Source organism: Plectropomus leopardus, chromosome 14, assembly GCF_008729295.1.
Source record: "Plectropomus leopardus isolate mb chromosome 14, YSFRI_Pleo_2.0, whole genome shotgun sequence".
Classification (NCBI taxonomy): Eukaryota; Metazoa; Chordata; class Actinopteri; order Perciformes; family Serranidae; genus Plectropomus; species Plectropomus leopardus.
In genome coordinates, this window is record NC_056476.1 from 15,434,790 (window position 1) to 15,452,595 (window position 17,806).

General features: G+C 40.9%; 1 protein-coding gene across 1 annotated transcript in view; it reads left to right on the plus strand.

Annotated features, from left to right (window-relative positions):
- The window catches only part of rnf144aa (ring finger protein 144aa), a 39,791-nt gene continuing 21,985 nt past the window's right edge, over window positions 1-17,806 (plus strand). Inside the window, exon 1 of the mRNA XM_042501172.1 lies at window positions 1-566. The gene's annotated coding sequence lies outside the window, so the exon portion shown is untranslated. The remainder of the gene's footprint in view (window positions 567-17,806) is intronic.

Below are 17,806 nucleotides of genomic sequence, written 5' to 3' on the forward strand. Positions count from 1 at the left end.
AGCAGACGGGAAGCCTCTCACGGACAAATGGCGTCTCTCCGGTGCGGAGCAGCTGATTTCCCACCGAGCACGGCAGCACGGACGGCGGAGAGCTAAACACACACCGCCCCCGGATTTCTTTGCAGCAAGATCGCGTCTTGCTTTCCGCTGGGCTCGTGTAGCAGCGGCGGCTGGACGTTGCGCACTCTCTAGTGGTCGAGATTAGACGCTGTTCCGGTGTAATAACAATCCCACTGTCAAGCAAAACACAGAGGAGAGTGTCAGCTGCAGCTCGTGCTTCCCGCTGCTTTGCTTATTTATCTACGCTGCCTTGTTTTTCTGTTTTGGCCTCCGCTGATGGTTATATGTGTATCACCAGGGCCTGTAGGCGACAGTAGCAGGTCAAATGTTTCCACCCTGACGTTGGAGGGACACATAATGAACATGGGCATCACCCCTTCAGAGATATCCTCCTCCTCCTCTGCCTGACTGGTTGGCCGCCTCTTCGTTAATCCAATTCAGGAGATCATCTTTTCAACCTTTTCCCGAGGTTACACCATCAAGACGGCGTTATCTCAGAAAGCCAGGTAAGCTTTTTGTGCTTTTATTCTTAACACAGACGGAGCAGCTTGTGATGTGGCTCAGTTATGAAGTGCTGTCGCATTTTATTTTCGCCATTTCCTCGTTTTTACAGCAAGATATGCTACACTTTGGCTCGCAGTCGCCCGCTATTAGCTTGAGTATAGTCGTGAACTCTGTTGGTATGTTTTTGTTGTGATCAGCTGTAGTGATAGATGACAAAGCATGGCTGCAGGTAGCTGCTTCAGAATGACATCAGTAAGGCTCCGTGTGTGTGTGTGTGTGTGTGAGAGAGAGAGAGAGAGAGAGAGAGAGAGATACTGACTGTTGCTGCTGATCGAAGTTGCTGTAATTGTTGCTCACCACAGCTTTAAATGACACTTGTTTTCCCCCATGCAGCAGCTCCAGTGTTGCATCTGAGCTCTAAGCATAACACGCTCAGAATGGATGGCTCCACCAGAGCTCTGAAAGGTCACTCAGTGCCCAGCTATTTCCATTTTAAGCAGCAGGTTCCCCCCTTAGGGTCCAGTCAGATTATAGGCAAAGCTATGAAACCAGGCTACTAGACAAACACAGCTTTCCTGCAGTCAGCGCCGGTCAAGGCTGTGAGGTGTGTGTGGTACGTGAAATTCATTTTTTAATGTCTGTGCTACCTGTACATTGTGTTCTCTCGTCTTATCCCCTCTTATCATGTTTGTATGTTTATTTTTTCTATTATTTTCTGCTAAGTAAGCCAAAAATATTGTCAGCATCCCGCAAAGACAAAATGTGCATTAAATGTCATGGGTCAATATGTTGAGAAAATGTCTATGGTGTGTTCAAGTGCCTGGTTTTGTGTGTGTGGCAGCCTGCATTACGGACATGTAATACATGAGGTCCATCCAGTCATAAACCTCAGCTTTTAAAATACCTCTTATTGTGTGCTATTGATTCTGTCTCCAGTTTCATGCTTCTAGCCATGGACACATGATGAGACAGTGGGCCCTTGGGCACAGATATGCCAAAGGCCCCGCCACCTAGGAGCAAAACACACACATTCTTTGTGGTTGTGTTGCTTCTGTTTTTTGTTGATTTGCATCTCTTAGGAGTCATTATGAATGTTTTCATGGCTTTGTGCCTCTATGGTCATTTTGTGTCAATTTTGATTGTTTTGTGTCTTGTGGTTATTTTGCCCCCTTTTTGTAGTTGTTAGGTGCTTATTTGGTTTTGAATAATCTCTTTTTGTGCCCTTTTTGGTCATTGTGTATCCATCTTGTGCCTCTTTGATGTAATCTTGTGTATCTGTGTGGTTGTTTGCCCCCTTTTTAGTTATTTTGAGTCTCATTGCAGTCCCTGTGCATCTATTTGTGGTCTTTTGTGTCACTTTCAGGTAATTTGGTGTCTTTTTTAGCTGTCTGTATCTCTTGGTGGTTGTTTGGCATCTCTTCAAAGTCATTTTGCATCTCCTTTGGTCATTATTTTGTCTCTATGTATTGTTTTACCCCTTAATTGCCGTTATCTTGTGTGTCTTTGTAGTTCTGGGCATCTCTGCATCTCGGCATCTTTTTGTTTTGCCCCCCTTTTTTTGTAGTTCTTTTGTGTGTATTTGCGGTTCTGTGCATCTTTTTGCGGTCTTTTTGTGTCTCTTTGTGGTTGTTGTGCCCCCTTTTTTGTATTTTTTTTTTTTGTGTGTGTCTTTTTGCAGTTCCTGCATCTCTTAATGGTCTTTTTGTGTCTTTTGAAGTAATTTTGAGTCTCTTCCTGATCATAAGTGTTAATGTAAGTGGCATCATGAAGGTGAAGACGACATAGGCTCTGACACTTTGAGCCCCTGGGCTTGTGCTTGTTAGGACTGTTCCGTCTCTCCATGCTGGCAGCCATATCACAGGAGCAACACAAAACACAAAACAAAACACATACGTATGAGCAAACATTTAGGGAATGTTGTATGTTCCTCGTAGAATTTGACTGATATGCAGGCAGTGTTGTGATGTTCTTTTTCCACTCTCCTCGGAAAAAGCCTCAGTTCCCATCGGGAGAGTAAATGCATCAAGCACGCTACTTTTGCTGCAGCAGCAGATTTGTTCATAACAAGAGAAAGATGGTCTTGTACAAAACAGTAACACATTCCTCAGAGTGACCAGAGGCAGTCAGCCTGCTTCCAGAGGAAAGTTGAGATGAGTTTACTTAGGAGTGAGAAGGAATGAGGTTATGATGCCCAGAACTCAGCGTGCCACCCCGGAGGGAGTACAGGTCAAAAATACACACACATGAATGTACATGGAAACATGTACATACACAGGGCAGCACATATAAGGGGCACTTTATATAGACCAGGAGGGGCTGTGATTGTTTTGGCGTGCTGTATTGGCCTCACAGAGCACAGGCTGTCTCTCAGTAAACACTTAATGATTATCTAAGCCTTTCATGGGGCTGCATGACCTTAGCATCACCATGCACTGAAAAATATTACTGCTGCATTTTGAAAAGGACCTCTGCTTAATATGTTTTTGTGATGGTGATGATAAGACAGATAACAACAGATAGATACTCTGATTCCAGGAAATTCTGTAACTGGATTTGTTTTACGTTGACTCAGCTTTGGGTTGGGCTTTTTAAGCAATCTCTAAGCTGTTGTTCTGCAAAACACAGCACCCACCTGACACATTTGTAGTTTTCATAGATGAAAAAAATGCAGTAAGGACGGCTACTCTAAGACTTTCTGGTGCTTGATTTGTAGGATGTCGTTTTACATTCTGTCGCAATCACACAAGTGTGTCTGGGGAATACACAAGGAGTTGCTTTGGTTTTCCAGACTTGAAGAGGCTCTCTGACAGTTTAAGAGTAATAACGGAACTGTAGATCACACAGCAGCACCTAATGTTAAGGAGATTAGTCAGCCTGAGACGGAGTTGATCTAGAAATGTGGCACCCATTTTGTTTAAATACACTTAATCAGTGATTAAAACTCAATTAGTGTCAGTTCCTGGTTACCTAAGTCTTGAGTGGTTTCACTCACAGAGGATGGTCTGTGAGGGCAGTACACTGAATACAAGTCCTCTGTGGATAGATAACTGGCATTTCTGAAGACACTTAGCTGTCTCAGATGTACAGTACATTACTGCAGTGTACACTTGTTGAATCGCGTCTTTTATTCTCATGTACACGTCTAGAGAAGTCATTTTGGTGTAATCTGGCTCCAGGGGTTGTAGTCTGTCTCTGTGCAGTCAGGTTGCCAAAGATTACGCAACGTCTAAAATGCCATTTCAGAAAGGTTTTGTGAGTGAGAGTTCAGGGTGGTGCCGGTTTCCAGGTGTACTGCATGTATGTGTGTGTCTGAGGCTCACGTTGAGGGAAGGGTAGTGCACAAACCAGACAGTCAACAATGCAACCACTTGAGGTTTAAATAGCTCCTGAGAATGATGTTCATTGCTCAGAGAGCGCTTTAGCTCCGTGTGTTATGGCTTGTATCCAGCCAGTTAGGATTGCGTTAGGATGAGATAGGGATTGTTATGAGAGCATTATGCGATGCCTGTGTGTGCCGTGCTTCTTCCACACAGCTGCCTGGCGTTTTGAACTGCTCTCGTAGGCTCCATTTTCTCAGACAGGTAGATCTTGTGAAGTGACAGACTGTTATGTGTCAGTGCACCGGCAGATTCTGCTGACCGCCTGACACTTTCCAAGATTTAGCATTTCAGGAATGTGTAAATTGCAGCATGCCCTTGGGGGTTGAGTGAGTCCCATACGGGCAAGAAAAAGCTTCATCTGAACATTCAGGTTTTGCCTATGAACTCACAAATGTGTGTTCATCTTCTTTGGACATTGAAACAAAAAGCCACTTACTGTTAACTTCAGTCAATGAAAGAACATCCGTTAATGTATTGACAGTCAGCCATATTTTCAAATTAGCCTACTGCTAACAAGTTTATTTTAGCATAATCACATGCTAAATGCTAGCACATCATACTAACATGTTAAATGTGAGCATTTTACAATGCTAGCATGATAAATGTTACAGACTAAAGATCAGTATGGATGCGCTATAATATCAGAATATCAGGATTGAAGAATATTGAGACAAATGTGCAGTTTCATTATTTTAAGGTCTGGTGATTCTAAGGCAAAAATATGAGAAATAACTCGCTTTGAATCATGCCTTAGCATGATACCAATAACCTTCGCGGTAGCCTAAAAAATTAGTAGAATACAGGACTTTAAGGAACATCCATCCATCTAGCCCTGAATGACTGCCTAATGAGGGCAACAGCCATGTTTTTAGAAACAGATGTCACTGCAGCTCTGGGTACATTTTTATTTGGTGGTAGATTTTACTGACTCCTGCAGAAAATGGCCTGAAAATAGATAATGTAACATCATTATGTCAAGATATCTCCACTGCAGCTATAATGGAGTTTTACAGCAGTAAGAAAAATTCTGAAAAGCTTTCTAAACCATTTCCAATTTTGGGGTACATCCCACGCATTCGCACTGCATGGGCTTCTTTCTAAAGTTCCTCATTTGGAAAAAAAGTCAGGAAGGAATATTTTGTTGGAGGAGAGAGTAGTTTTTCCACCCACGGTAGCCTCAATAGACTATAGGCCAACAACAAATGATATTTCACGATCATTAAAGGGGTACAACTCACACTTCAGCTCGACTGGGAATAAGCCAACCTTTTGCTCTTACTACGTCTGTCTCTGTTGCTGATGCTCCCCACCTACACATGAAAACAGCAGAATAAACATGTTCAGGCTCGTACTCCTCTGAAAGTCATTCTCTAAAATGTAGGAAATCACTGAGGTAGAAGTAGATGAGTCAGGAGGTAGGCCGGGATCTGGGAGTGCCAGTGATGAGCCAAAAGCTGGTGCAACCTGGCATAGAGCTCAAGCTCATACCATGGCAGGAAGAAAACAGATGAATGGCGCAATGACGATGTAAAGTACGCACATTTAGGAGAGATCTGGTGACATTTTATCTTGGCATGCTGTCATTTTTTGGGCATATGCTCCTAAAATCGACACCTCTTTCTTTGTCTCCCTTTGGAAGGGCCTGACTAATACTTGGACAACAGTAACTTTCTAAGCACTGGAGACACTTTTTACTCCCCACTGAACCTGCAGCCTTCTAGTTCTATCAAGACTTAATTACTTAAACTTAACAAAAGGTTTTAAATTGTAATCCTTGAGATTTTGATCCTAGTAGATTTGGCAACACTAGTGGTTACCGTGGTAACAGTAAGTGCAGTTTAACACAACAGCAAACATCTCTGGAGGAGCTACTTTGTCAGAAATACAATAGGAGAGCAACTCGTGTTTCTTTTTACCCAGCAGCCAAACACATTGTGGTGTCTTAATGAAAAAGTGAGTCAAACATAATTGCAACCATGATCTGATTAATGCTGCATGTAGTTTTCCACACAACAGCGGGGCACAGTGTTGTTAGTTACCATGCTGAGTTGTGAAAGTAAAAAAAAAAAAAAAAAGAAAATCCATCGTCCAAGAAGGGAGAAATGACTTATGTCTTGTTTTGTAGATCTTTTTTTGATATCCAGTTGCCATTGGCTGCTTCACATTAAAAGCCATCCCTTGTTTGGTCAGTTGAATATAGTCAATATGAAGCAGCTGCAGTAGGAAATGTTCTGTTGAAGTGAAGTGAAAATTTAGGCTTTTATCAATTAGATAAAATTGTCATGGATTACATGCATGCATCATTTTCCATTTTGCATAAATACATTTTTCATTGTATTGCTGATGTTTCCACCCTTAGTTGAAATCATTATTTTTCAGACATTACAAGCAGCACTGTTGTCATCTTTCTTCATGAAATGATGCTGCGTTCTGGAAAGTTTCTTCATCCCTCCATGACTTCTCTTGTTGCAAGTTTCCAGCAGTGTAGACACATGAGTTTGATGTAATTGCTTTGCAATGTGTGACTGTCAGAATAATATACCAGGAGTGTTAAAAAAAACTGATAAGCTTGGAGGCAAACAATTTTGATGGATCAGAACATTTGGAACATGTTCTGAACTAGAACTGGTTCTTGAGCTCCCTGTCCATGGATGATATCAAAATTTGGGTTTTACTGCATGATAATCTTAGTTTATAACTTAAATTAAGGTGAAAATGTTAAGTTATTTTTTTGTCCTTCTGTGATGTTATATGTACATTTCTGAGTTGTATTTGCAGTCACAAAGTATTTGATCTGTTCGCCCTTAGCACTGCTAGTTGTTTGAGTTTGGCCTTCATTGTCAGGGCCCTGGGAAGCTTAATGAGACTACAGCTCTTTCAGGTTATCTGAAAATAATAGTCTAATCAGTAATTCTGATAACAATTTCCTCCCATGCTGATTACTGGCTGATAGCCCTTTAGTATAATCCATTATGTCCAAACCCTGACAGTGATGAGTGCCTCACTTGTGGCAGCTCTACCTACACTCTGACTGGAGATCTTAAACCTTAAAAACGTGCAGAGAATATAACGTCTGAATACAGACTATAAAGTTTTGAATAAGGCCAAGCTGTTATTTTATCAGCGAAAAAGATGAGTAGATGAATAGAAGCGCTGTTCATAGCACACCCTTGAAATGTGTCATCATGGTGTTGTAATTTCTTTTTTCCTCACTCTTTTGATATGTTAAGTCACAAGAAGACATCTGCCTTTTGGAGTGTTTCCTTTCCTCACTTTTAGTGGGTTTGCATCCTTTGTGTGTCGGCAGCAAACCCAACAACAGGACGCCAGCGCATTTCCTAAGGTAGTTTTTGGCTTCCTTCCCATTCTCTTGCAATGGGACTCAGAGACTGGGTTCACTTTACTCGGCAGCAGCTCAGCAAACAGCGAGGATGAGGGTGGAGGGCAGAACAATGAGTAAGAGACAAAATCTGCTGTTGTGGAGCGATATAGAAAATGTGAAAACGCCTGCTATTGTAAGGCTGGGTGATATGGAAAAAAAAACAGATATAACAACATTTTTTACCAAATACCTCAATATTGATATTGAGACAATATTGTTGGGTTGACTATTAGGGCTTTCACAAAATATTTAAATAATGACATTTTTACTAATCATCAGTAAGGTGGATATAATGACTAAGTGGTTAAAGTCGTGTCAGTTCAGAAAATTACACTTCACTGTAATTCTGCCTTTAAAACCAGGAACACTTCTGATATTACTATATCTAAAATCTAAGATGATATCTAGTCTGACATGTAACATGTTGCCCAGCCCTACCTCTACTGAAGATGATATGTTGGACTGTCTGTAGAGACTGAAGAAAGATAGCGACAGAGGATGCCTGAGATCCTGGAACAGAAGAACACAATGTAAAAAATTCCTGAATCCCAACTCAGCGATTACTGAAATTGCTTGTGAATTGTTTTGCCCACTGTTGGTAAAGGAGTCACCGCACTCTGCAGATTAGGCTCTGAGTGCCTCTCTGTTGGAGAGGCTCTCTCCTCCTGTGACCATGAAAACTCTATTGTCCAGTGGAGTGACGGCAGTCCTCACTGTGCAGCAGTCATGCTCATTAGTTTAATGCCAGTTATGTAGTGTTCTCATCAGTCATTTCAGCTAAAGGACAAAACTATTGATGTGATATGACTCCATTAAAGTGTTTTGATCCGCATGCAGTCACTTTTTAGGTGAAGTGAAATGGCAAATGTTCTTTACTTTTTGCCACGTTGTCTGTCAGCTGATTTTCACCATGATCTGCTCTGGTCTTTTAGCCTCCATAAGTGTGACACAGTCAGCATTGCGTGGTGGCATAATTGATTTGACCCCAGGGTTGTTTGTGAGTGTGAGTGTGTGAGTGTGTGTGTGTGTGTGTGTGTGTGTGTGTGTGATAAAGTTGATGAAGCAGGGTCTATACATTGAAAGTGAAGCTATGCCAATAACTCATGGAGTGTTTAACCTCCTCATGACATAAGATAAATCAATTCCTCATACTCATTCATGTGAGCATTCACACGCACTGTTTGAAGTAACCTCAACCAATATGAATGTCTTTATGAGGGGCTGTGCATGGTTCAGTCAGAAATCTAACTGTCAGTGTGTAATTGCCCCTATACAAATGGTTTTATTTGTCAACAGTTACCAAACAACAAAACTAAATGGCTCTTGTCATGGCAACATTTTTCCAAAACTTGAGTTTCCTTTAAAAAACAACCTTGCTTCATCCACCTGGCTCTGACTTACTGCAAACTATGCAATACGTAGTTGGAGTTTCACCCACATTCTCTAATCCCACCCAACTAAACCTTTTTTTCTTCAGGTGAATTGAAATGCTTGCTTGCACCTAAACTCATAGTTTGCCGCCATTTTCTCTTGAGTGCCTGACGCATCAATGACGCATCAATGTATATGCGATGCCACATTCATTCCTATGAAAATTGCTCAGTGGTGCATAAAGCCAAAAAAGTTTGACTTGAAGGCTGTAAAATTACCCAGATCTTCTGCAATGTGTAGGCCAAGCATACTTCTAACTTTACTGTCTGAGCTGGCTTCTCCCTTTTCAGCACTCCGCTAACTTTAATTGGGATAAAATGCTTTAATCGTGCGGCTCTTCTTGACTTGTTTTCCAATCAAATGGATCAAATCCCAATCGTGAAATGAGTCATTTTGTGGGGGTTGTGACGCTCTGAAAAAATGTCTGATTTCCAGACATCTCTTTTGAGCCCCTTGGCATCACAGACTTGAAAGATAGTCTGACCACGATGTCAAATTGGCTTCAAGTTCTGGCACATTTCCTGGGGGCCTGGTCCAGTCAGTACTGCAGGTCTCAACAGAAATGAGAAGGAGGCAAGAAAGCTCTAGCTTTTCCATCATCAGCTCCGGAAGATATGTTAATTTCTTTTTTCGGGCAAGTGAGTTGCTAGATTTACTCGCCCAACAAGGCATTTTACTTGCCTCGGACAGTCCTTATCGATGAGCCCGGCTGTGTTTGCGTGCTTTTCATACCATTCATATTAAGATCAACTGTGTGATGATTGAAGGATAATGTTGCCAATGTTTTTAGTATTATCAACAATTTAAGTTATCAGTTGAATTTAATCCTACAAAGAACTACTGTCTGTATAGCCAGATTTTGGTTTAACTTTTGCCTCCATTGTAATGAAAAATTGACAACGGATGGAAGAGTCTGCATTTGGTGACACATCCCTTCATTCTTCACACAGATCATGTAGTTAATCTACACCTATCAGAGCGACGTTTACGTATTAGACATTTTAATCAGGTTATCTTGGTCAAATAGGGAAGGAAATTAGTAAGCATGACTGGATTCTGATGCATGTCAGTTGCCATGAATCAACTAATGACTTGCTGCTGCACACAAAAAGTAGCATGACTATTGGTGGTGAAAATACAGATTACATTAGTTCATATTCAGCTCTGTTTTGTGGCTCTATTAAGAGGTTTAATATGGGCTGCCACACGTTTTTTGGCTAGTAGCCATTGGGCAGAAACGCTGCCAGCAGTGTGCTGAAGTGTCCACCAGTTACGTCACATTCAGACAGCCTGTGAATACAGCCCTTATTTGTTGGTTTTCAGCCACTGTCCTCAGTGGGTGTGACCTTGTGTTTGTTTACTGTGTTGATGAAAAGTGAGAATTCTTTGGAGAAAAGAACAGTCAATTAGTGAATCTATTCAGTCTCCATTAATAAACAACTAAGTGGATTTGGGGTTTTTTCACATTGTTTTGGATGGAAATTCACAAGGAATTCTAATGAGGTTTACTTCAAAGACGAAAGTTAAAAAAACAACCTGGCAGAAAAATCACTATGAAATAATCAAAAATAGGCCAGAAACATTCACCGACAAAATTTAGGGAGTTGTGAAACTATTAGTTTTGCCAGTTTATATTTTTGTTGGATTCTGTTTTGGATAGAAGTACAAAGGGAATTCAGGATGGATGGATATAACTGTCCTTTAATGACAAACTTAAAATAACTTCCCATGATGACACAAATAAAAGAGCAGTTGAGTCTAAACATGTTTGCAGCCAGCTGAGCGAGCGGTGTCATGACGTTAGAGAAATGTCCTGACTGGTTTTGTGAATTTTTTGCTTCCATAGGTAACATTTCATGATGGTCGGAAAATCCACATTAACGGCCTGTGATCTTAATCAGATTATTTGCTGTAATCTGGTTATAATGTGCATTAATACACAGTGGCTGAAGCTGCAGAACAGTGAGTGACAACAGATTGCCAGCAAAGTCGACCCTTTGCTCGGGCTCTCTGCATCTGTCAATAGAAATAGGCTCAATGTGGCACGCCTGTCGTCTTCACTTAGCTTCTGAGATGCTAATGTGAGCCTGGATGGCTTTTTGGAAGGGAGAGCAGGGCTATTGTCGCTGCTCAGAGCCTTGTTTTAAGCACTTGTTGGGTTGGCAATATATGACTGTCTCAAATAAGGACATTCTTCTAGCTGCCTTATCTTGTTTTTTATGTTCTTTGTTTTTCTCCCGTATGTTGTCACCCTTGTCCAATACAGTCTGCCTTTGATGCCCTTAACAATGAGACTTTGTGGACAAGAATTGCCTCTTGCCTCTTGTCAGGCCCTAGTCTGAAGGTTTTGCTCTGTGCATGTTGCTCATCAGTATGTCATCAAGTTTGCTTTCTCTTTTGTGAGATCAGCACAGCGGGGTGTGGTATTCACTGTCTCCTCCAGGTACAGAGAAGTTATCTTGGGTGTAGAAATGAACTAATTCAAGTGAAAAAAACCCAACAAAAAACACTCTAAATTTTAATTGGGAGTGGAGCTGTAGGAATTTAAAAGTCAATGAGTGTCGCCCAACCAGGGGGTCCAGTTAGGCAAGAATTGAAATTGTCTTTAATGTCGACTCTTTAACACTTAAAGGAAGAAACAGAACATTTCAAATGCTACTGGAACTCATGAATATTTACAGTCAGTCATTAAACACTGCCAAAGCTTCAGCTTGTTGGAGTCCACTTATGAGGCTTACAGGGGTGTGAAAATAGTCATTTTTTATTGCAGTTTCACATTACTTCTTGCATTACCTTCCATTTTCTTACTGTCTGTTTTTTCTTTTCTGTCTCATTGTACTCTCTTTTGCATGATTACTGTTTCCTTCTCCATATTCCTTCCTCTTTTTTTTTGTCCCAGCTCACTTGTCTGTTTTTGTTCCGCTTTGTCTCTGACTTTTGTCTCAGGGCAACTTTATGGTTTATAAGTCTGGGTGGCATTAATGCTGCGAGACTGTTATCTCTGCTGACAGACGGTGTTTTCTGGTAAATGTGGTATAGCTCTGAATGCTAAGTAGGGCTGTACCCAACTCAGGATTATGTCAGTAGAATCGGATTTGGCTGTTCAATATGAACTCGACTATTTGTTACTTTTTCTCCAAATAGAGTTTGAAATTTTGAACAGGGTTTGATGGGATGGTAACATTGAGTTTACATTCAGGTAATAAAGTAAACAGTAGGGTTGAGCTGAATACTCAAATGAAATTAGTATGTGGTACAGATAACACACTTTTTTACAAGTAAATTGTGTCGATATCTGTACTCATGATGAAGTAATCTCTTACTCTTGTGATTGAAAAAAGAAAACAACCTAAAGCTCAATTCTGATGCCGTTCTGTGAATAGCTTTCTAAGAAATAATGAATACGGCAAATTCTAAACAATCCATATCAATGGTTTGCTTAAAATGACAACTGGATAGGTCCCACCTCCTTTAATGGGGTGGCTATGGCTCAGAAAGGGTGTTATCCCCAGCTCCTCCAGGTAGCATGTAGAAGTATCCTTGGGCAAGATACTGAACCCCAAATTGCTCCCAATGCTGTGTCATCAGAGTGTGAATGCATGTGATACAGATGCAGATAATGGTATTCTTGCTCAGCTAACAAGCCAAGGTAGCCTTCCAAGCAGGGTAACTATGTTGACAATGATCAGAATAGTGCAACGTTTTTTGCAGACATTAGATACCAAACAAAAGCCAGAAATTGTATCGTATTAGGTTGCTGTGAGCTTTAAATTCACAACTCTAAGCAGAAGGCAGAAGACAACATTATCTCGGAGCTCGACCGGGCAAAGCCTTTCTTCCTCCGTCTCACTCAGACTCACTCTGGCTCTGGGCCTGCAGCTTCCTGTACGGGAGAGCAGCAGAAAGCTAGGAGCACTCGCTCTGCAGCTAAATCTGGGAACCGAAACATCCCCACAGGTACACTGTACCTTGACTGACAAAAGAAGAAAAAAAAAGAAAACAACCAAAAAATGACCTCTGGGCTTGAAGAATCTCTGTTGGCCAAGGTGATTCGATCAAATCCTCAGCTTTCAGGGGAAGGCTCTAGTGGTTATAGTTTCTGTCCAGTTGCAAACATAATGACCATTAAGCCATTGTAACTTACAAATTGACTACAGATTTGCCATCTAGTTTTTTGCCATTTTTGGTCTTCTGGTCTCTCCATAGGGGTGTGCTGGTAGGAATATAAACTGGTCCTTGGGTACAACCTGTACTTTGTAGTGTTATTGATGCTATGCTGATTTACATTTCTCATTCACTTATTGAATGAGAGTATCAGCAGTGATTGTAGGAGAGCGATGACACCAGGTTTGCTGGATCAGAAATAAACAGATTTAGCATTGCTGAGACAATTTAAAAAAAAGATGACCTAACAGCTCTCCAGCTTTTCAGGCTTGTTGTCACTGTCAACTTAAAGTACAGTAAATGCAAAACAGCAGGTCATTTACAGCTTTTGCAGTAACTGTGTAGAGGCGATATTTAGCTTGCATTGCAGCAGAAAAATGGCAAGAGACCAAGTGGACATGAGACTACGGGTTTTTTTGCCCCACATACCCAGGCATGACCACCGTCAGTGTCTGTCTGGCCCAAACTGCAAAACGGACTTTGACTTGCCTGACACCACCTGACACACACACACACACACACACACACACACACACCACTCACAATGCCAAAATACATCTGGGTGATTGTGTAACTCCTCAGGGCATGGAAAAACTAGGCCTATCACCACTCTTAGCTACCCTCTTAGCGCTTCCCTCAATGCCAAGGACAGACGGAGGCTGTCACCAACCGCTGTCCCTCCACGAAGGCATGTCACCTTTCACATTCAGCGATTGAGCTGTCCAAAAATAAAGTCTCTACCAGTGCACTTTGGGTTACGAATGTGGGTTAGTAGAAGGAGTACGTGGGTCCTGGCTTTGTAACGTAGCGTATGATCTACATCAACCTATGGCCTACATACACCCATGACCTACATACTGCCTACAATAAATGTGCCTGAAATAGATACTGCCATGAATTTATCAATGTTATTTTTCCATCAGGAGATGGTAGCAGTAATATGTCGTTGTAGTGACAAGTCTCACACAGACTGTATTTTAATAGTGCACCAATGTTGTAATTCAGAGGGAGATAGACTATGTAAATATGCTGGGAGCTGTAAAATTACTGACAGGCTATTAATTTTATTTATTATGTCTCAGTTGTAGCCTTAAATGTGCTTCTTGGTTTTGCATTTGCACGACTGTTTCAAGAGGAATCATTTATTACTGTATGAATAATGCAGAAGATTTCCTATCCAGACAAAGGCAGAAGTTGTGCCTGAAATGACTGTTGTGTATGACCAATGTGCTGTACAGCTTTTTTCTACAACATGGAACGTGTTTTGACTGTATATGAGAGCAGATCAATTTCCACACACGTTTATGTCTCTGGCTAAGGTAGAGGTTTTAAACATCGTACCCGGCGTTGGGATTCAGATTTGATTACTATTAGTTTTTCTGCAGGCAGCCATCAAAAGGTAAACCGGTGGTTATTATTTGTTGTCTTGGTAGACTGAACATTAGCGGGGTCTGTTTTAGGTTCACTGCAGTGCTCACTGTAAGATGCAGAGGATTTAATGACAATAGTGTCATATAGAAGTTGTTGTCTTATGTAGGTGTGATTTGTACTCTATGTTGGTCACATTGTGTATTTACCAGCCATGCTTTCATGTTGTCAGCAGGAAGTGAACAAAACAGCATGTGGAATAAAAAGCAACAGAAACACTTGAATTTAAATGTAAACGCTTTATACACTACACTGAAAAGTAAGTACACATTTAAGTCATTACAGTCATTATTTAATGATTCTAAAATTTACTCACTTATTTGCGTTGTGCTGAAAAAATTGTCCTATCATTTCATTTAATGAAAAGAAAAGAGGGAAAATACACTTCTGGGGATTATAAAAACATATTGCTATTTCTGTGACAAGTATTACATTACAGTCTTAATTTTAGGGAGGAATGATAAGTTTTGCATATCATTTTCATGAGGAATATTTGATTTTGCAGCACAATGGTATGTCGTTGCGACATATTTGACCTTTGTCCAAAAAAAAAATACAGCTCCTTCGATTTGCATATTGCACTTGGCCATACTGTGATTTTGATAATAATTTGATTAAGTGTGCAGCCCAAATCATAAGGCAGAAATAAATTGTATTCCTAATGGTGACTACATGCTCTCCCTATAATCCACAGCGCACAGTCTGATGTTGTTGCTCCAGTTTACAGTATGCTCCTGTATTCCATCTGCAGTAAGAGTTTTTAAACCATGTTTGTCTGCATGCGTGTGTCTGCGTGCGTGCGTGCGTTCGTGCATGCGTGTGTGTGTGCGTGCGTGCGTTCTCTCTGTGATTCGTTCTGCCTGTTTGTTCTGTTGCCCAGTCATAGCTTTCTCAACAAGGTGACGAAGACGTAATCGCAGGCAGTAAAGGTGAGCTGAAGGAGTCTGCAAAATGGCCAAAATTGGCGTGTCGCCACTGTCCTACCCTCTCTCACTCCCTCTTTCTTTTTACTTGGTCTCTCTTCTTTTCTCTGTAGCAGTGGACACAAAGAGGATATGACATAATTGAAAGTTAAAGGCCTCACTAATTGGCCATGAAGCGCAGGGCTGGGCTGTGATGGCAGGAAGGAACAGGGGAGGGGAGAGCAGACAGCAGGATCACTAAGTGCTCATTACAGACCCTCAGCTCCCTCGGATCAAATTGCTGTGCTATGATTTCAGGTGATTTAATATATGTGCATTTTGAGGAGGATGAAGTCTCATGCTTTGTGAACATACATGTATGCAGAACGTAATTACAGCTGCAGGTTCAGCAGGACCGTAGCAAATGATTGTCGCAGCAGAATGTCAGACAGAAATGTTGACAAGAGTAAACTTGAGGTTAGATTCGGTTTCGCTGATGAGACCATTTGGAACAAAGTTTGTTTGAGTCGGCTGGTATCATATCATGCTTCTCACTACATTAATTCTGCTGCAGCAAATGATGACACAATTTAACATCTTCTGAATTGGCTTGTCCCCAGACTTTAGGTAGAATATTATCTGCATGGCCGCAGTCCTTATTTCGGCCCTGCCTTTGTTGCTAGCTGGCATGCAGTTTCATCGCACTCTCCGACTTCTCTAATCGGTTCACAGTGCATTCTTGTACATCAGCTGAAGGGTTGCTTTGTGCATGTGTTAGAAGAACATTCATCTGTCGGTTATGTGTGTGCAAGGGAATGAGTGAAAAAAATACGTAGGCTGCTCTCACTCCCCGATCTGCTAACAGTTGTTAGCAGCTTTCTTTCATATCAGCCATAGGTGAGGTATATAAATAGAGTCTTATGCAAATGCTTTGATGTGACATTATATAAATACACACAGTAAAAGTCAGGTGAAAATGGAAAGCTGAAAAATGGTTCACTCTTATTTCTTTTTCTCTCTCACGTCTCTCTCCTCTGTAGGAGCAAGTGGCGGGGTAGGGTGCACACACTGTGCATTGAGAGTACTTCGTTGAGTTTGGTTCCGTGTGAATCGAAAGACTGCATCGCTATGCAGTGTGAGGCTTCATGTTGTATCCTCTGAATCTGTTCAGGAAGAGAGGAGAATTTGCATGTTATGCATTTATGTGAATGCAGAGCAAGGTTTCTTTCCTGTGTGGACACTTGCACTGTAACAGCAAAAACATTGAGGCTGTTGTTTTAAATATCAGTCTCTATCAGACTCCATTTATATTTAAATAGAAATTAAAAATCTTAATCTATTGATCATTTTTCAAGTAATTGTTTGGTAGACTGTAATGAGCATTTCCCAGGTGTTATTGAACAGAGCCTTTAATTTTTTTTTTTTTTGAGTACCAACAGTCCAAAACAAACAAACTTGATTGTTGTGGGCTTATACAAACAATATCTGCACTTCACCCATTAAAGGAATGTGTTGACAAGAACTGCTCAGTGCAATTTGAGATATCTCTTGGAAGCTGCATGAAATCATTAAAAGTTATGAAAACGAGGATATATGGAAGCCACAGTAAAAGATCCTCTCTACAGTCTAATGAAACAGGAAATGGCTTTACAGTGAACATGTGTAAGACTGTGTCTGGTCTTGTGTTTTGGCCCTTGTAAGTTGCAGTTAAAGGTTGACATTACTGGCTTTAGTGATTCTCAATTATCCAGTCATATGCTCAGTTCTTCCCAAACACGTGTTTTTTTTCCCCAGACATTACTATTTAAAATATTTCTGAATAAACAGTCTCATGTTCAGGTAAGTAGTATGTGAGAAGTTCAAACACACAAGCTTGCCCAGGCATGCTACTCATATGCAGATGTGTTTCAATTCGTAAGATTTTAGAGAAAATGGATGTGTTTGGGAAGTACTGAGCATAAGACTGTGTAAATATACTGCATGAGTTGTATAAGAATTTGTAAAGAGATGTTTTGTTAATTTTTTTTAATGTTGTCAAAAGTGACTTTACTGAAGTTTATTTTAGTTTTTTTTTTTGATTCCTCATTTACTGTTAAGGCATGCAAGAAAAGCAAAGTTTTCTTCACAAATTCACTGTAACAGTGGGTGAATAATTGATATACAAATGATCATGTTGTGGGTGGAGTATTCCTTTAATGGATGGTATCATGTATACTGCAGTAAGAAATCCCTTTCACTTCAAGCTCCCTGGAGAATTTCTCCTCAATTGCTCCTACATGACCATTTCCACCCCAGTTATGCAATAGATTGTTAATGCATATCTGTGTGTGAGTGTGTGTGAGTGTGTGTGTGTGTGTGTGTGTGTGTGTGTGTGTGTGTGTGTGTGTGTGTGTGTTTGTCTCTTGGTTATGGAGTCATTATCGCACAAGTGCTGCTGCAGCCAGTGAAGGCATGAGTGGAGCCCCTTCAGACTGATGACTGACACATGGTGACCACTGCTCAGGATGGATGTTTGACTTCTGACTCACTTTCTGACTCTCGCTTTATTGATCGTA